The sequence below is a fragment of the Pelodiscus sinensis genome, chromosome 10 (genome assembly GCF_049634645.1).
Source record: "Pelodiscus sinensis isolate JC-2024 chromosome 10, ASM4963464v1, whole genome shotgun sequence".
NCBI lineage: Eukaryota > Metazoa > Chordata > Testudines > Trionychidae > Pelodiscus > Pelodiscus sinensis.
Genome location: NC_134720.1, coordinates 43515003 through 43533440, shown reverse-complemented (window position 1 = coordinate 43533440; position 18438 = coordinate 43515003). Strand labels below are relative to the sequence as shown.

At 48.8% G+C, this 18438-nt stretch overlaps 1 long non-coding RNA gene across 1 annotated transcript in view; it reads right to left on the bottom strand.

Annotated features, from left to right (window-relative positions):
* The window catches only part of LOC142830798 (uncharacterized), a 49287-nt gene that overhangs the window by 7629 nt on the left and 23220 nt on the right, over positions 1-18438 (bottom strand). The window contains exon 2 of the long non-coding RNA XR_012906306.1: positions 2220-2370. This is a non-coding gene — a long non-coding RNA (uncharacterized LOC142830798). The remainder of the gene's footprint in view (positions 1-2219; positions 2371-18438) is intronic.

Genomic DNA, 18438 nt, shown 5'->3' with positions numbered 1-18438 from the left:
CAGAGCAGGGGAACGCAGAACAGGTGCGGGAACTGAACCACGGGTGTGAGAGCCACAATTTTTCCTTTGAAGAGTCGCATGTGGCTCGCGAGCTGCGGGTTAGCCACCCCGGTATAGCTAGTGATGACCTGACTTCACTTACAATCCACAGGTTAAGTAAGATGATTATCTTGCTTGTAAGAATGTCCAATTGTGTTAGTTTTCAAGTGGGGAGATGGGAGCATTGTGTTTATCTTTTGCTCAATAGCGGAAAGATGTCCATTGCTTTATCCTGGCATTTTGTGGCTAGTACCTCTGCATCGGGGTGCCTGTTCATATAGGCGAACTAGGCGGTCGCCTAGGGTGCCAAGTTAAATGGGGCACCAAATGATGGCGCAATATCACTGAGGGGTTTGGAGGTGGGAGCGCTGATTGCATGGTTTGCCTAGGGTGCCAGTCTAGGGCCGCCCCTGCTCTGCATGTGTGGCTGGCAGGAGAAATTGATTCTGTGACCTCAACTAACAGACGCAGCTTTATTAACACAGGTTGTAGCAGGCTTACCAACCCCCATGTGTAGCTGAGCCACCAGAAGGTGAGAGTAGGTTACACACTGGCCCCAGCCAGGGAAGATGATCCTATACTTCATGGCTGCGTCTAGACTGGCAAGTTTTTCCGCAAAAGCAGGTGCTTTTGCACAAAAACTTGCCAGCTGTCTACACTGGCCGCTTGATTTTGCGCAAAAGCACTGACGTTCTACTGTCCGAAATCAGTGCTTCTTGCGCAAATGCTTTGACGTTCCCATTCGGGCAAAAGCCCTTTTCCAGAAATGTTTTTGCACAAGAAGGCCAGTGTAGACAGCTGAAAACTGTTTTGCGCAAAAAAGCCCCGATGGCGAAAATGGCAATCGGGGCTTTCTTGTGCAAAACTGCATCTAGATTGGCACGGACGCTTTTCCGCAAAAAGTGCTTTTGCGGAAAAGTGTCTGTGCCAATCTAGACACTCTTTTCCACAAATGCTTTTAACGGAAAAACTTTTCCATTAAAAGCATTTGCGAAAAATCATGCCAGTCTAGATGTAGCCCATAGCTCTACCCAGTGCAATGAAGAGTCTGTCATTTATGATAGAACACCCCGTAGTGAGTGGTGGGCTGCAGGAATAGGACATGTGACCTCTGGATGTTAAAACATGAACCTCTTTTGGAATCCACACCTACTATTCATACCTCTTTTCCACCATCTATAAAAGTTCTCCCTTAACATATGGAATATCACCTCATTCTTACTTTGCACCTTAGGAGACAGTTCCCCACTAACAGTCTTTTTTGATAATACTTTGTAAGCTCTTCAGGGCAGCAGATCTTGAATCTAGACAAAGGTCTCCATCCCCTTGATGCATCTGAGTAAACATCCTCACTTAGCCTTCTGGCATATTAATAGCTATTTCCCCAACACGTTATCACTATAGATGTCACACAGAGTTCAATAGCCAGTGCCCCATCAATTCAGTACACCAAAGGTCATGTAGTTATCAAATACAACTGACTTATCTCTCATCATTCCTCAGAACATCCTTACAGTAAATCTGGGGGTCCTAACCTAGACACAGTTATCTGTTATTGGGGATACTGCAATATATGTAACATGCTGCTAAAAATAGCAGATGGATTTTACCATGAATATAAACATTTGATTAGACTATTCGCTGTGTAGCAAAAACAGGAGCACAGAGTGAGTGAAAAAGGAATTATTCTAAAGTGCAGTGTGGATTCTGAGCTGCATAACGTGAGAAAAATACATCTTTGTGCCACAGCTTTTGTTACACTACAACTTAGCCACTGGGCTAAGGGAAAGGATCTGAGTTTTGTATATATAAGACTCCTGAGAAAATGTGAAAGTTGAACTTTTGGTTGGCATTTCCATAATTTCCCTCAGACACACATCTGTGTTCCTTTGATTTGGCCTGGATAATCTCATACAGTGCACTGGTGCATCCCCATGGAATGTGTGGGTGATTACACCCGAACATCCAGGGAGGAAGGAAATTGTGCCTTGTTTATGTTTGGAGCATTAATGCTGGTTTGCAGTGCTGTGTGCAGTTTTGATTATCTTGTGTGGAAGTGCTCCGTGGGCCGCTCTACCATGCCAAGTTCTGCCAGATGATGCGTGAGGTTCTGTGTAAGGTGGCAACGCCCTGCCACTTCATTGGTTGTTTATACTGGTAAGTTAACTTTTTCTGCTTACCATTTCCTTTTTGTGTGGGAGGTGAGGGAGTTGATATGAAAATTCCAAAGACACTTTGAAGGCCAAGATGATGGATTGTGGCACTTGCAGCAATATATGTTTCCATCAGTTTTCATGTGTGCCCCACTGTGGCTCAGCACTCACATCCCACCTAAGAGTTGGGAAGGAACGGCATTTCACAGTTATAGCAAGCATCTGAATTTAATACCAACAAACCCAGCCACAAGGGAACATGCCTGGATTTCTATGATGTGCAGAGGCTACAAATCAGGAAGCTGACCCCCTCCTGTTACTAAGCTTTGGACATAAGCACTGAATACAGACATGTCTCAGGACCCAAAAGAGCAGGATCATGTGTTATGGGGCCCAATTACTCTCCACTAATGAGGAGCTGGTCCATCCCTGACCCTTTGGTTCCTGTGTTGTGTTGGGCCTTCACTGCCCCTGACTGGAGGTGCCATTGCTTTGCTGCAGCCCACCCCAGATCTCTGAAAGGAAAAGAAAGCCATTTCAGGAACTAGTGAGACCTGTTCCTCTCACAGAGAGAAGGTCTGGGGACCAGTAATATCCCAAAGGCCAGTAAAGGCCACAAAGTCTGAACTACAAGAAGCTGACTGCTGTCAGCAAGACAGTCCCTGGCTGGAGCCAGAGGAGTGAGGAAGGATACTCGATAGCAGGGGTGGACAAAAGGGCCTCCGCGGGCCGGATTCGGCCTGCCAAGCGGGTTGATCCAGCCTGCGGAGGCCCTGCCACTCCCCTGCCCCCAAGACAATTAGGGACTGGGGGCGGGGGAGCGCGCAAAGCTTCCTCCCGCCCTGTGAGCAGCACGCAGCGCTTTGAAGCGCCACATGCTGCTCGCAGGGTGGGAGGAGACGTCACACACTCCCCCTCCCCCAAGCCCTGATTGGCATGGGGGCAGGAGGAGCGTGCAAAGTTTCCTCTCCCCTTCCCCCCCCACTCTGTAAGGAGCGTATGGCACTTCAAAGTGCCGTATGCTCACACAGGGAGGGAGCAGAGCGAAGGAAGCTTCGCGCCGCTCTCCCGCCCCAAGGCCAATCAGGACTCGGGAGCGGGGCAGCACGTGGCGGCTCCTCCTGCCCTGCGAGCAGCGTGTGGCACTTCGAAGTGCTGCGTACTCCTTGCAGGGCAGGAGTAGGGTGGGAGGAGGCTTCGTGCAAAGCCTCGTCCTGCCCGCAGGCCAATGAGGTCCTGGGGGCAGAAGAGCTGCGTAAAACTTTCTTTGCCCTGTCCCGGCCTTGCGAGGAGTGCGTGGCACTTCAAAGTGCCACGTGCTCCTCACAGGGTGGGAGGCTTCCGGCGCTTTCCCCGCCTCCAGGCCAATCATGGTCCGGGGGGCAGAGGAGTGTGTGAAGCCTCTTCCCGCCCTACCAGGGCATGGGTGCCTAGTGGGAAGTGGGGGGCAAAGGGACTCCCCCACCCCCAGACCAATTATGGTCTGGAGGTGGGGAAGCCCATAAGCCCTAAACCCTTCCTGATTAGTCCCCGTCCCTTCCGGCCTGGCCCGGGGCCACTTCAAAAATTTTTGAAGTGGCCCCCAACCAAAAATTATTGCCCACCCCTGCTCTATAGGCTAAAGCCAAAGGAACCAGTGCAGAGCAAAGCCCATGGCTGGCCATAATCAGTGGGAGGAGTCCAGAAGGAACCCTTCTGATTCAATTCCAGAAATGGAAGTTAGTCCAGAAGGATAAGAAACTATTTTGTTTATATCCGGTGCTGAAGGGCAAGGAACTGCTTCTGCTTGAGTGAGTGAAGCTCACTGAAGTTCCATGTTTAATCCAACAGTTGCTGACCCGATGCTGTGAGGTAAATAAAAATCAGGCTTGGTCTACAGTGATGTTGTTAAATAAATAAAAATGGATTCTTGCAATGCAACTTAAAGCCATGTTGCTGGGAGGAATTGAATCCGGAAAATGAGACCAGTCCACAAGGCAAAGAGAGGTTCTGCCTACCCAAAGCTGCAGCCATGCTGGCCCCTCCCTTCCCCTCCGCTCCCTGCCTCCAACTGCCACGTAGGGTTGCTGTGGAATGTTTAGCCTACGTCTAGAAAGTCGGAAAAAGATACGCAAATTGCAAACCGCTTTTCTGTTGAAAGAGGCTTGTCCAAAATTTGGCTCGTCTATACGGTGCCAAATTTTGGAAAAACCTGCTCTTTCGACACATCCCTTATTCCTCACAGAACGAGGTTTACAGGAATGGCAAAAGAGCACATCTGCTTTTCCGAAACGTTTGCTGGTGTGTGGAGTGGAGATGGGTTTTGTTTCACTTTCTCAGTTGCTACTGAGTCTGCTGCTTGGAGCTCGTCTCCCCTTGCCCTCTCCCCATAGTCCCCCTCACCCTTGCTAGTGTGTGGAGTGAGGGGGGGGATGGGTTGCCTCGCCCAATGAGCCCTGCAGAGATAGCTGCCCAGTCCCCTCCCTTCTTGTCCTCTCCTTACATGCTTCCTCTTTCCTGTGCCCTGAAGTGGAGTTGGGTGGGGGGTAGGAATAAGGGAAGTGGGGGTGAGGAGAAGAGGCAGACGGGAAGGAATGGGAAGTGAGGGGAATGAGGGGAGGGGGTGAAGAGGAGGGGGGAAGAGGCAGAGGGGAAGGAATGGGGAGTGAGGGGAATGAGGGGAGGGGGTGAAGAGGAGGGGGGAAGAGGCAGAGGGGAAGGAATGGGGAGTGAGGGGAATGAGGAGGGGGAAGAGGCAGAGGGGAAGGAATGAGGATGTGAGGGGAATGAGGAGGGGGAAGAGGCAGAGGGGAAGGAATGGGGAGTGAGGGGAATGAGGAGGGGGAAAAGGCAGTGGGGAAGGAATGGGGAGTGAGGGGAATGAGGAGGGGGAAAAGGCAGTGGGGAAGGAATGGGGAGTGAGGGGAATGAGGGGAGGAGGTGAAGAGGAGGGGAAGAGGCAGAGGAGAAGGAATGGGAGTGAGGGGAATGAGGAGGGGGGAAGAGGCAGTGGGGAAGGAATGGGGAGTGAGGGGAATGAGGAAGGGGGTGAAGAGGAGGGGGGAAGAGGCAGAGGGGAAGGAATGGGGAGTGAGGGGAATGAGGGAAGGGGGTGAAGAGGAGGGGGGAAGAGGCAGAGGGGAAGGAATGGGGAGTGAGGGGAATGAGGGAAGGGGGTGAAGAGGAGGGGGGAAGAGGCAGTGGGGAAGGAATGGGGAGTGAGGGGAATGAGGGAAGGGGGTGAAGAGGAGGGGGGAAGAGGCAGAGGGGAAGGAATGGGGAGTGAGGGGAATGAGGGAAGGGGGTGAAGAGGAGGGGGGAAGAGGCAGAGGGGAAGGAATGGGGAGTGAGGGGAATGAGGGAAGGGGGTGAAGAGGAGGGGGGAAGAGGCAGAGGGGAAGGAATGGGGAGTGAGGGGAATGAGGGAAGGGGGTGAAGAGGAGGGGGGAAGAGGCAGAGGGGAAGGAATGGGGAGTGAGGGGAATGAAGGGAGGGTGATGGAGAAGAAAAGAGGATGAGGAATCAGTGGGGAGGAGTCCACCATGCAGTGTCCCCTCAGCAGCAGCTATGGCTCCCTACTCAAGCAGGCCCATCTAACGCTCACCCTGACAAGCCCTGCTCCCCTAAATCTGGACTCATCCCAAAAAGCTCCCCACCCACTTGAGCCCCAGCAAGCTGCACCTGGACCCCTATCCTTGAAGTCCCACTTTCCCAGCACCTGGACCCCACCCCAAGCCCAACCTCCCCAGACTTCTCCACTGAGCTCAACCAGAGTCTCATTGCTCCTACACCAGAACCCCCCCCACCAAGCCCTTGTGCATTCAGATCTCCCACTGAGCCGCCCACACCCAGACTGCCCCACACCCGGATCCCCTTCCTTCAACTTCCTTTACTCCTTGCGAAATGAGGGTTATTATGAGTCAGAGTAAGAAGTCCTCCAGCTCAACATTATTTCAGAATAAAGTCTTGTAGTGTAGACACGCTCTTTGTTATTTTGGAATAATGTCAGTTATTCTGAAATAATGCTGCTGTGTAGATGTACTCAAGGGGATTTTTTCCACTGATTTAAAAAAACAGCAGATAAGGAACTTAATTATCCCATGCCTCAGTTTTTCCATCAGGAAAAAAAAAAGATAATAAATACTTGTGCTTCCCACTGGAATCACTGGTATCACAATGAAACCGGAATCTATTTGGTGACTTATAAGCATTAGATTTAAATAATTTGATTATAATGCCTGTGATGTACCCATTTGTGCAATGTGCCCGGCATACACACGCACCCTTTTGTTTAGGTCCAAACACTGTACAGGATGCAAGGTTAAGAAGGGTTTATTTTCCTATTCCCCACAAGATCCACTCTAAAAGAAATTAAATCATGTTGTTATCTGTTTATTCGCCTTGCAGTCTTCTTAGGTTTTGCTGCATCATTTGAAAACTAACATGGACAACTCGGCTATTGTGAGAAACTTCAGGGTGTTTTTAAGCTGCTGCATCACCACTCCCACCTTTAGCTCCACCAGGATGAAAATAGAGACTGTGGGAGGGGAAGGGGATCATCACTGTTTCCAATTAGGAAGATCAGAGATCTCAGTTCATTCCATTACTGCTGGCAACCACACTTAGCAGTGTAAATAGTTCAAGTCTGTCTCAAGGCTCTGACTCAGGAAAGCTTCCCTGCTCCGTAAGGCACTTGAGTTAATGAGATTTAAGCACATGCTTAAAGAGAGTCACATGCTTAACTGCTTTCCTGGATTGGAGCCTTGGAGTCTATTTAAGCAGGAAGATAGAGTCAGAGCCACCTCCCACTGCCCTGGGTTGCCACAGACTGACTTCACCCTCCATGCACTTTCATGGAGCTCTTTCTCTAGATCATTAAGATCTCTTCTGAGGACGCTGTCTCCTCTTATTATGGCCTATGCTTCTCTAAACTAAGGCCAGATCTATAGTACACCCAGAAGGTGAGCTTAAGTATCCAACTCCAGCCACATAAATAATGTAGCCGGAGTCTACATATTATAAGCCGAGCTTGGAGGAATCTCCACAGCAGGAGGTCAATGGGAGCAAATGCTTCCAGCGACTTTCCTTACTCCTTGCAAATCAAGTTGTACTGGCACCCTCAGCATTTGAGTTAACAGGTCCTTCCTAGACCAATTAAATAAAATGCCAGAAGATCGATCTCCAGCACAGTTAGTGTAAGCATGGCCTAAGGTCATCTTTTTACATCTTGTCCTCTGTTAAGTGAAGTGTGAGCACTACCTATTTGTGCATGTGTATATTGTAGCAAACAGCTGCTATCCCACTTTTCCTCTGCATCGTACATCAGAACTGTGGTAGCCCATGCAGACGCATAGAAAAACATCGTCACTGCCCAAAGAGCTTATGGACTACATAAGGTCCCATGCTACTAATGGCTAAGGGAGATTTTCCTTTAGCTGAGGTGATAGAGGACATCTGTGCTTTGGGAGCCGGAGCACTGGAGCTCTCATAGCCTGAGGCTATGTCTACACTCGCGGCTCTTGCGTGAGAAATATGCAATTGAGGTTAAGCATGGAATATCGCTGAGCCTTATTTGCATACCTAATGAGCCGCCATTTTTGCAGAAGAGGCTCTTGCACCAGAAGGAGCTATCTACATTGCCCCTTCTTGTGCAATAAAAACTCTTATGCAATGCCGCTATGCCGATTATTTTCAGGAATAACGGCATTGTACAAGAGGGTTTTTCTTGCTCAAGAAGGGGCAGTGTAGACAGTTCCTTCTGGCGCAAGATCCTCTTCTGCAAAAATGGCGGCTCATTAGGTATGCAAATGAGGCTCCGCGATATTCCATGCTTAGCCTCATTTGCATATTTACCGCGCAAGAAGCCACGAGTGTAGACATAGCCCCAATGTCCTACTCCTTGCCTAACCCTAGTGTTTTCAGTGGGATTTTAACAGGACTATTCCCAGAGTAAATTACCATCCAACATGAGTAAGGGCGGCAAGACCTGTCTCTTATTGATTGCCACTTCTGGATTATTGTCTTTGTTTTATTTTTTTGTAGATTAATTACAAACATCTCATTCTGTGGAGTGAAGATCACAACATATGGTGGCTGTGTGATCTCAGAACCATGAATTATAGATGCTTGACATAGCACACCAAGCTATTATGCTATTTTTTTCACAAGCAAGCTATGAATTATGAAGAAGCTCCATTAATTTTATAATATTCTCTATCTTGTGTGTATGTATGTGCGGGTGCCTGCTGATAAAACCTTTATTCTCTCACACTCCCTCCCACACACACATTCTCTTCCCTCCTCGCATAATCATCATCATCCGGTATAACAGATAGACAACACAGTCACATTGCCTAAGTATTTTCTACACACATACACACAATCAATCAGGTTTTCTGAAAAAAACTGAGAGGATAACAAATGGAAAAGGAGTCTCTCAATCTTCACTGAAATCCCTGCTGTTGTGAATGCTGAATATGTGTGAAGTGTGGGAGAACGCTGTGGTATGTTGCGCTCAGGCATTCAGATACCACAGTGAGGGGAGTGGTAATAAGAACCAAAACTGAATCGAACGGAATCTATTTATGCCAACCCACTTAGGCTCGGACACAGCAAGAGCTGTTCCTTTAACAATTTGCACATAAAGCACAATAGAGATCAATCTTTTGTTCTTTGTTTAAACAAATGTTTTAATGGTGTTTATTTCCTCCGTTGGGCTGTTTCCTTCAAAAGCAGAATGTGATTCCAAAGTCCCTACAACGGATCTCTGATCAGCCTTACTAGGTTCCCCTCCATTCGTAGTGACAATCATCGCTTCGGTCAGGGAATTTCTGGCCCCTTGTTTGGGGCCAAATCCTTCTCTGCTGACAGTGGCACGGGCGCATGTGGCCAGCTTTGCCATCTCTATTGTCAGCACAGGAGCCTTGGATAGAGGGGCTATTCCAGAATGCAGTGGTACTGGGATAGAGCGGGGATGGAGGCTGTCTTGCACCCCATTGATTCCATGGTGGGGAAAGCCCCACAGGTTCCATGAGAGTGGAGAGCACCAATTAAGGACATAGGTGGTGAGTTCTATGAGCCCATTGTTCCCTGGGCACCAGGAATAGTCCTGGCCTGGAAGTCCAGCAAAGTTGGGGCCTGGTCTCCCCCCTGCACATCCTGCTGGCCTACATACATCCCTGGTCCTACATGCTGACCTTCACGAACACCCCTGGGCATCCACTTAAAGTGGCCCGGGGACCCCCCGCCACCACCAGCAGCAGCACAGCAGAGCTATAGCGGCTTCCTATTGCTGGCTCTGTGCACGATTGCTGGAATGTTCTGGCAGCCCTGCAGGGATCTGTGTGTCTGTCAGTGCACTGCTCCTGTGCCAAGTGCCCCCGCAGCCAGTGGGAAGCTGTAGGGGTGGTGCCTGTGGGACACTCACGCAGACCCTGCCTGCGTACCCCAGATCAGCACTGCACCCTGCGTCCCCTGTCCCTGCATCTCCTCATGCATCCAGTGCGGCCGACACCCACTGCGGGCCCCACGGCAAGGTGTGGGGGAGGCCCGGCTCTGCACCCTGGAGAGGCGGGGCCTCGAGCAGAAGGGGTGGGGCCAAATGTAGTCAGCCTTTAACGCCACCCAGACTGCAGCGCGTCTCCTCCACCCAAGTTGTCAGAGCTGCAGCAGTGCCGGTGTCAGCCAGGAGCTCCAGGGCCCCTTGAATCTCTGGGCCCTGGGGCAATTGCTTCCTTTGCCCACCCCCCATCAGCATACCTGCCTGCATCCCACTCCCTTCCAAAGCCTACAGCCCCACTCCCCATCCCCTCTCACGCCCAAACTCCCACCACCCTCATTCCCTCACCGAGCCTGAACCCTTTCCACACTCAAATTCTCTTCCAGAGCCTTAAGCAGGTGTGTGGGAAAGGAGGTTTCGGGCAGGGAGGGGCATGGGCTCTGGGCATTCTGGCCAGCACCAAAATATCTGCAAACCTGCTGCCCCCCTTTAGGGCAGTCTTCAGCAAGGCTACACTGGCCTGTTCTGGTGGCTGTGCCCAGGGCTGGATTAAGGAGGGGCGGGGGCTAGCCAGGCAGCTGGCTGAGGCACCAACCTGTGGAGGGCACCTGATGGGAGCTGTAGGGGCGCTGCGTGCCCGGCCACACGGCGCCCCTTAGAGTTGCCATCAGGTGTCGCGCGCCCGATTGCAGCTGTAAAGTGTGCAGCACACCGGGGGGCTGGGCTGCACATTCACCGTGCGCCCGGGGGCGGAACCGCGCGTGTGTCACGTGCCCACTGCTCGGGGCGCAGGAATGGCTCAGCCAGCCCTGGCTGTGCCAGGCCCCACAGCTCTGGAAACAGATACCTGCTAACCGCCAAACCCCCAGACTCTGTGGCTGCCTTAAAGCTAGGGCAGGGATATGAAATTGCAGACGAGGCTTCCCCCTTTGATTTATTCCTACGTGGGTGCTGAGTGGATAGGAGATGGCTTGTGCCTCCCCTGGTCAGGGGATTTTGGGAGTTGGTGGGCCATGGTGCTGGCTAGGGCAGCCAGATACTGAGGCTGTGGCTCTTACTACTCATATAGCATCAGTGCACCAATCCGCATGACCCAACTTCTGCCAGGCATGATCCATCCCCAAATTCCTCTGGATCTCCAGCCTGCCTTCCATAAACCCCCAATACATGGGATAGGGTGACTATGGGTACGTCTACACAAGCCCCCTAGTTCGAACTAGGGAGGCTAATGAGGTGACCGAAATTGCTAATGAAGCGCGGGATTTAAATATCCCGCGCTTGATTAGCATCAGTCCCGGACGGTCGCCATTTTGGAAGTAACTGCCCGCGTCTACACATGGCAGAGAAGCGCGATTCCAAGATAAAACCCTTGGGGTAGTCTACACTACCCCCCTAGTTCGAACTCGGGGGGGTAATGTAGTCATACGGAGTTGCAAATGAAGCCCGGGATTTGAATTTCCTGGGCTTCATTTGCATAAAGCCAGCCGGCGCCATTTTTAAATGCCGGCTAGGTCGGACCCCATGCCGCGCGGCTACACGGGGCACGAACTAGCTAGTTCGGATTAGGCTTCCTATCCAAACTAGCTGTACGCCTCGTGGAACTAGGGGGGTAGTGTAGACATACCCTTAGTTCAAATTAACAGTTAAACCTCATTTCATGAAATGAAAGTCCCGTTTGGAGCAGGACAGTCCCTTTTTTCAAGGCCTGTCCCGGAGGTCTTAATTTTTTTTTTCAAAAGGAGGCATTTCTCCCATTTGCCAAGTTGTGTCAGAAAAGCAGGGGTATGGCGCGGAGAAATGTGGGGTGGGGTGAGTGGCGATGCCAGCCCCTTGTGGGGGAGGAGGCCAGGATCCTGTGACTCCAGCCATGGAAAGGGGAGGGGGTGCAGGGTTCAGACCAGCCCCATTTTCTCATTGGGAAATATTGTCACCCTAGTTTGGGGCTGCTTGGGAGCCTGTTCAAAGGTCTGCTAGGGAGTCTAAAACCCTGCAAACCCTCTGCACTAAAGGCTTTCCCCTTAGCAGGGGGGGGTCCTCTCTTAGACACCCCCTGCGGGAGGCAGACAAGCCCCCGGAAGGCTCTCCCTACAATAGTCAAGCCAGCAGGCAGTGCCCCTCTCTTAGGCTCTGCCGGTAACAAGCAGGGCCTGCTCCTCTCTTAGAGAGTGGTGGGTATTTTTGAAAGTAGCAGTGTAATAATACACAAACCACTGATGATGTCAGCTTGTTATTGACTTTCCAAGTCTGAATGACTGAGCAAAGGAGAGGGGGTGGGGTGGAATCAAGCTATTGCAGGCGACATGGCCAGCCATGCAAAAATGAGTTCTCAAGGTTGTGCTGGGGGATGGGCAGCAAGGCTGCTGCTGCTGCTGCTGAGCCTGTATCTTCAAAGGCAGGCTGAGAATCAAGGCAGCTCAGAGCAGGCCCTACCGCCACGCAGGCTCAGGGGCTCCAGCACCTCAGATGTTGATGGTCTGTCACATTTCTCACGCAAAAATAAACTGCTGCAGCCTCCTCTCCCCACAGAAAACCTCTATCACAGGGGGGCAGGAGAGCGTTCCAGGCCCTGGTGTCAGCTTAGCTCCAGCTGCTTTCATGCATTAGCCTCCTAGGAACATGCAAGGGCCTAAGGGGCTTTACACCCTTGTCTCCAGGGGGACTCCTGGCAGGAATAAGCGCTCCCCAAGCGCCCCGGGGGACCGGGACCTGCCCAGTTGATTCCCAAATGCCCCTATAAAAGCTTGGAGATATTTATTACCATTCAGGAAAGATCCTATAAAATGGGAGTGTTACTGCAGCTGCAATGAAATACATTGACGGGTGTTTTCGGTCTCATTTATAGGGCATCCAGCTGTAGGGTGGTGTTAATGAACCATCCTTCACAACTGGCCCTACAACAGTCTGTCTTCATAAAATAGATTCCTGGCTAATGGCCTGGACCTAGTGACTATAGCAGTGACTTGCAAAGCTGAAAAGCCAGGACCAGGACTGATCTTAGGATTCCCTTGGCTAATAGGGTTGCCAGATGGTCTCCCAAAACATACCGGGTCGAGCAAAAAAAAAAAGGGAACACGGGATAAGCAGTGATCGGCGCTGGGAGCTGTGCTTGTGCAGAAGCCTGGTGGGGGCAGACTCCCAGCCACTGCCCCCACCCCCACCCTCGCCAGGCTTCTGTGCAATCACAGGCTCCTAGCACTGATCGTGGTCCCACCTTCCAGCCTCTCCCCCTGCCCCCACCAGGCTTCCGTCTGGTGCACAGCCGGAAAAATCAGAGAATACCGGACATTACACATGTCCACTATTCTCTGATTTTTTTTACTGGACAAAAAGCACAAAAAAGGGGACTGTTCAGTAGAATACCGAACACCTGGCAACCCTATTGGTTAGTGATGGTTGTGCAGGGGATAACCACCATGTCTTGAGAAGGGGGGTGATTCAAGCCACCCACCTCCTGTGATTCAGGCTTCCTGCTCTGAATTCCAGTAAGAAACATTAAGAGCAACAGCCACTTCACAGAAACCTACTGCAACAAATTAATGGCCGTGTTCCCTAAGCTTAAATGTTCTCTTATGCCCCATGCTGCGGCTCCATGGACTTTAAGGTCAGGAAGGGGATCCGAATTTAGCCTCTTCTTCTCTATAACCGAAGTGTACCTTACTTCCTATTATGTATCTGAATTACTATACGGCTGGTCCCCGAGGTATGAACACATTAATTTATGACCATTCGTCCTTACGACCAACCTCCCACTAAGCGCAGCCCTGAATTACGAACGCGATCCACGCTTACGAACAGCGCGGTCCCATTGAAATAAATGGGGGTCCAACTTACGAACAGATCAAGTTAGGACCAAGTGCTTGGTATGTAACTCATTCGTAAGTCAGGAACCGGCTGTAGAGCCTAGACGGTGACAAACCATCCTGCACACCACAACCATTCAAAACTCCATAGAGGTGAATGGACAGAAGATAGATCCGACAGCCGGCAAAAATACAGGCTCCTATCACATGAGCTAAAAAAGAATCCTCATTCGTGAGTGATTTTTAGAAGTTCGGATTCCATTCAGCCGAGGGAAGTGGTACACGTGGCCACTGACAATTATATTATACCAGGTATCCTAAACTTTTCTTAACCATATCAGTGCTTGGAAAATTGCCTCAAGCCACTTCAGGAATCTGGGAACTTAGGTTAGGAACCCTAACCCTAACCCTAACCCTAAGCCTTCAACTTTTCAAAATGATGAAAATGGCCCTCTTTATAAAGGGCAGAATCCTACAATCAGCGAGCATTAGGGTGTTTGTCTTCTGGATCCAGATTGTGTCAATCCCTGCTCCTGGCTGTGTAATGCTGGTGTCACTAACAACAGGGTCGTCCTTAGGATTTATACTATTAAACTGGTGTCCCAATGGCTACCAGCAGCCTGAGGAGGGCATGATTTTTTAGATGTATCATTTTATAATCTTCAGGAATATACTAATGAAATATTTGTAAAGAAAATTGTAAACTAAGGTGCATAGACTAACACAGTAAATTCAGAAAGGGACAGTATATACCTGAGAGCTCCACATGCCTGTTAAATGGCTTCATTACCACTCTGAATGGCTCTTTCACTGGTTCAATGTTCTGCTGATAAGTCTGGCAGGCTTTTTCAGTTTTAAGTTAACTAACTCCTGTCCGCACTAAGCTACAGCAGCCACAGAAAAGGAATAGGACTATATGGGACAGTGGACTTTAAGACCCAGTGGTGCCCCAGATTGTCAGGTGCATATTCTGCAGTTGCATATTCTGCATATGGGTAAGAACAGCCCTGGCTAACAAGGTGGGGTCTCGGGTACTTCAGCTTCTAAGCAGGTTCTGAATGTCCTTACCTGATCCTGGAAGAAAAGAATCTTTACACATACACATAGGAAAAGCCACGAACCTGCTAAGCAATATGAAGGCTCCATCAAACATGTAATCCCCAAACATCTGTCCACCACGGACCCTCCTAATCAAGAACAGGGCTAAGTGAAGGCATCATCAGAGACAAAAATATTGGAAACAGAAATGAATCAAGCTACCATGAAAAACAGTTGGCCATGGTATTGTTTAGATCATAAAAACTGGGGTGATGGGAGAGAAAACTGGAATTGAAATTGCTGGCTGTGCGGCATGTTCTTTCATCACCCCCACCCAGCTGGAATCAAATACTCAGGGTTTGGACCAGGGAACAGCCACTGTCTGCCGTATTGTTTCCCACTGCCCTGATCAATTTACATGGACTGTCTTACTATCGAGGAGACCATGATATTTACTGTCTCAACAGGGACAGCTCTGACCACTATGGATCTGAAACCTGTGGAGCTTTGGCTTCTTCACAGATCAAAATCAGTGGGGTAAAATCCTGCCCCCATTACAATTAATGGGAGTTTTTGTCACTGATTTTGAGAAGACCAGGATTTTAATCATGGGGTCCTCTTGTTGGGAATAAACTACACTGGAAGCAACATCCCCCATGAAGAGAGCATATCAAGAGGTAGCGCAGTTCAGTGAGTGGAATGTAGAGAAGATGGTGGCACTGAATGTTTAGGTTGAATACCTGCAATTACTCCAAATGGCAGGCATCATGGGGTGTGTCTAAACTACATGGCTCCATCGATGGAGCCATGTAGATTAGGCTGATCGGCAAAGGGAAATGAAGCCGCGAATTAAATGATCGCGGCTTCATTTAAATATACATGGCTGCCACGCTGAGCCGACAAACAGCTGATCAGCTGTTTGTCGGCTCAGCGCGCTAGTCTGGACGCTCCCCTGTCGACATGAAAGCCTTTTATCGACCTCCCCGGTAAACCTCATCCTACGAGGCATAACGGGGAGGTCGATAAAGGGCTTTCAGGTCAGCACGGGAGCGTCCAGACTAGCGCGCTGAGCCGACAAACAGCTGATCAGCTGTTTGTCGGCTCAGCGCGGTAGCCATGTAAATTTAAATGAAGCCGCGATTATTTAAATCGTGGCTTCATTTCCCTTTGCCAAACAAACAAATCTACATTAATCTCCGTCGACGGAGCTATGTAGTTTAGACATACCCTTGTTCTGAGCTTTTGGCAAATAGTTATTGAACCAGGTATCTGCTAAGAGCAGAGAGTTTTAAATTGTGGGGTACATAAACACTTCAAAAGCAGATGGCCTCCTATCTATTTCATTGCTGGCGCATATCAAAATGATTAAAGCCCAGACTGAAAATGTGGGAGAGGTAATATCTTTTATAGGACCAGCTTCTATTGGAGAGATAGAGAGACAAGCTTTTGAGCTTAAACAGAGCTCTTCTTCAGCTCTTCTTCATCAACAGAAGTTGATGCAATAAAAGATATTACCTCATCCACCTTGTCTTGCTAATATCCTGGGACTAGTAAAACCCAGACTTTCTTTTACCACCTGAGGCAAGCTAGCATATTTGAATCTCCTGTCCTTGCAGGGCTGGAAATATGGGGCCTCTGTGAAGAATCCCGTGTGTGGTGAAAGTTGAAAGTTTTATAGGAGACAGACAATAATGCCACAGTCAGTGGCACAAAATCGTTTTTGGTTTAATAGGGAATCACTGGTTCCCAGACTCAGCAGAAGGAAGGGAAGACTTTTATAAACAATTATCTATACAAGCTGTGAAAGAAGCATGTGCACAAACTCTCCTGGGCTTGGTAATACTTTCTAACAGATAGGGGGAAGTGGGTAGCTTATAAACCCTGTGTGGCATCATATTATAAACTGCGACTATCTTGATTGCATTACTGCTGGGCCCTCTTCATGTCCCCTAAGACGTATATTACCATTTTAAATAGCCATTCCCCTGGAATTAATACAAAAGCTATTGCATTGAGCTGTACATATGGTTCTGTGGACTTCCCAGCTCAAATCCATCAACAGAATTGAGAATGCATTTTAGTATTTATTTAATAATTAATATATTTTGCAATTTGATGGTGCCAGCCCTCTGAAAGCAAGGCTGTAAAAAGAGTTTTCAGACATCAGTAAATTAATCCTTTCAGATCCCTGTGAGATAAATGACAATAGACACTAATTTTACCGATGGGGAAACTGAGGCACAAAATAATATTAAGAAACTTACCTAAGGTTACACGGTGAATTGCTGGCTGAATACTCAGGCCTGCTTCTCTGCTGCTGTGTATCGTGTGTAATCATTTACACAGATATAAAGTGGGCATAAAACAATGCTATTCTGATTTGGGAGGATTTTACACAGGCATAAATAACGTGACAAGGTGCAGAGCAATAAAGAATCTTGATTTCTTCCTTATAGTCCCATGCTATAAGCACTATAAAATTTCGTCATGCTACCTAGCATTATCTACTATTGCTAGCCCTGATATTTTAGGAATATAAACTTCAGAAGGATCTACTTCCAGGTAGAAACCCACTATGAACATGTTACGTCTAGACTACATGCCTCTGGCGACAGAGGCATGTAGATTAGGCTACCAGGCATAGGAAAATGAAGTGGCGATTTAAATAATCGCCGCTTCATTTAAATTTACATGGATGAGGTATACCTGGGTGGTCGACAAATGCCTTTGATGTCGACACCCGCGCGTCCAGACTACCGCGTTGAGCCGACAAACAGCTGATCAGCTGTTTGTCGGCTCAGCGCGGCAGCCATGTAAATTTAAATGAAGCGGCGATTATTTAAATCGCCGCTTCATTTTCCTATGCCTGGTAGCATAATCTACATGCCTCTGGCGACAGAGGCATGTAATCTAGACGTACCCTAAGTAATAACAGCATATTACATATGATCTGCATTTGAGGGGTGTGGCTTTTGGGAACAATGACATAAATGCACAGGTGTTGTCTGGGAAATGGAGATGGAATGGAGGGGGGTAGCAAAATATCAGCCCCACTTTCCAAATATTAGGACATCTGACTTTCTTTTTAAAATCTATTTAATTCTTCCTATACCTCTAGGAGCCTGGATTCCACCACAGCTCCATGGCCTATGAACATTCAGGGCCACATCGTGCTCTCAGCTCCACCAATCTAGAGTAATTGCTGCTTAGTACCGTTTTTCACTGGTGCAAGAAAAAGCAGAAGTTGGCCTTGAATCTTTTTGTCTGCCTGAAGGAGCACACAGCAGTTCTAGGCTCTAAAATGCCATAAACAGCCTTCGCCCACTTGAACTGCCCCCGTTAACATTAAAGAAAAACTCCACTAACCAAGTGCGCTGGAGAGAAGCTCTTGAAAGAGGAACTGAACATGTTGTGCTGAGCATGTTTTTGTTTTACATTAGTCTAATAATTTTAAGCTTTATGCTCAGCTTGGAAGCTCAGAAGTACTATGAGGCCCACAGCTGCTAGTTCTAGCACAGACAATGGTGTAATGCTCATTTAATTCCTCTCCCTTTTTATCTGATGGTGGAATATGTTCCAAAGCGTCTTTTAGGTCTAACTAGGGAATGAAATCAATCATAGCATGCACATTACAAGAAAAGTACTGTTGGTGTCAATTACCTAAGCTCTGTGAACTAACTCTTCTAATTTCCTGTTAAATCAGTAATGTTACCAATCTCACTCTATTATTTTAAATAGGCCTGTGACTGCAGTTGCTAGGAGCCGAGTGAGCACCGACAAATGTGAATGTGTAATTAGTCCCACAAACTAATGGCAAGTTGAATGTGTCAGCATCCTGGGTAGTTACAACAGGAGGTGCAGTGGGAGGCTAAGTGGTTTGGGCAGTTTACAGCTATTGGTGTACATTCAGAATAACTCACTGAATTCAATG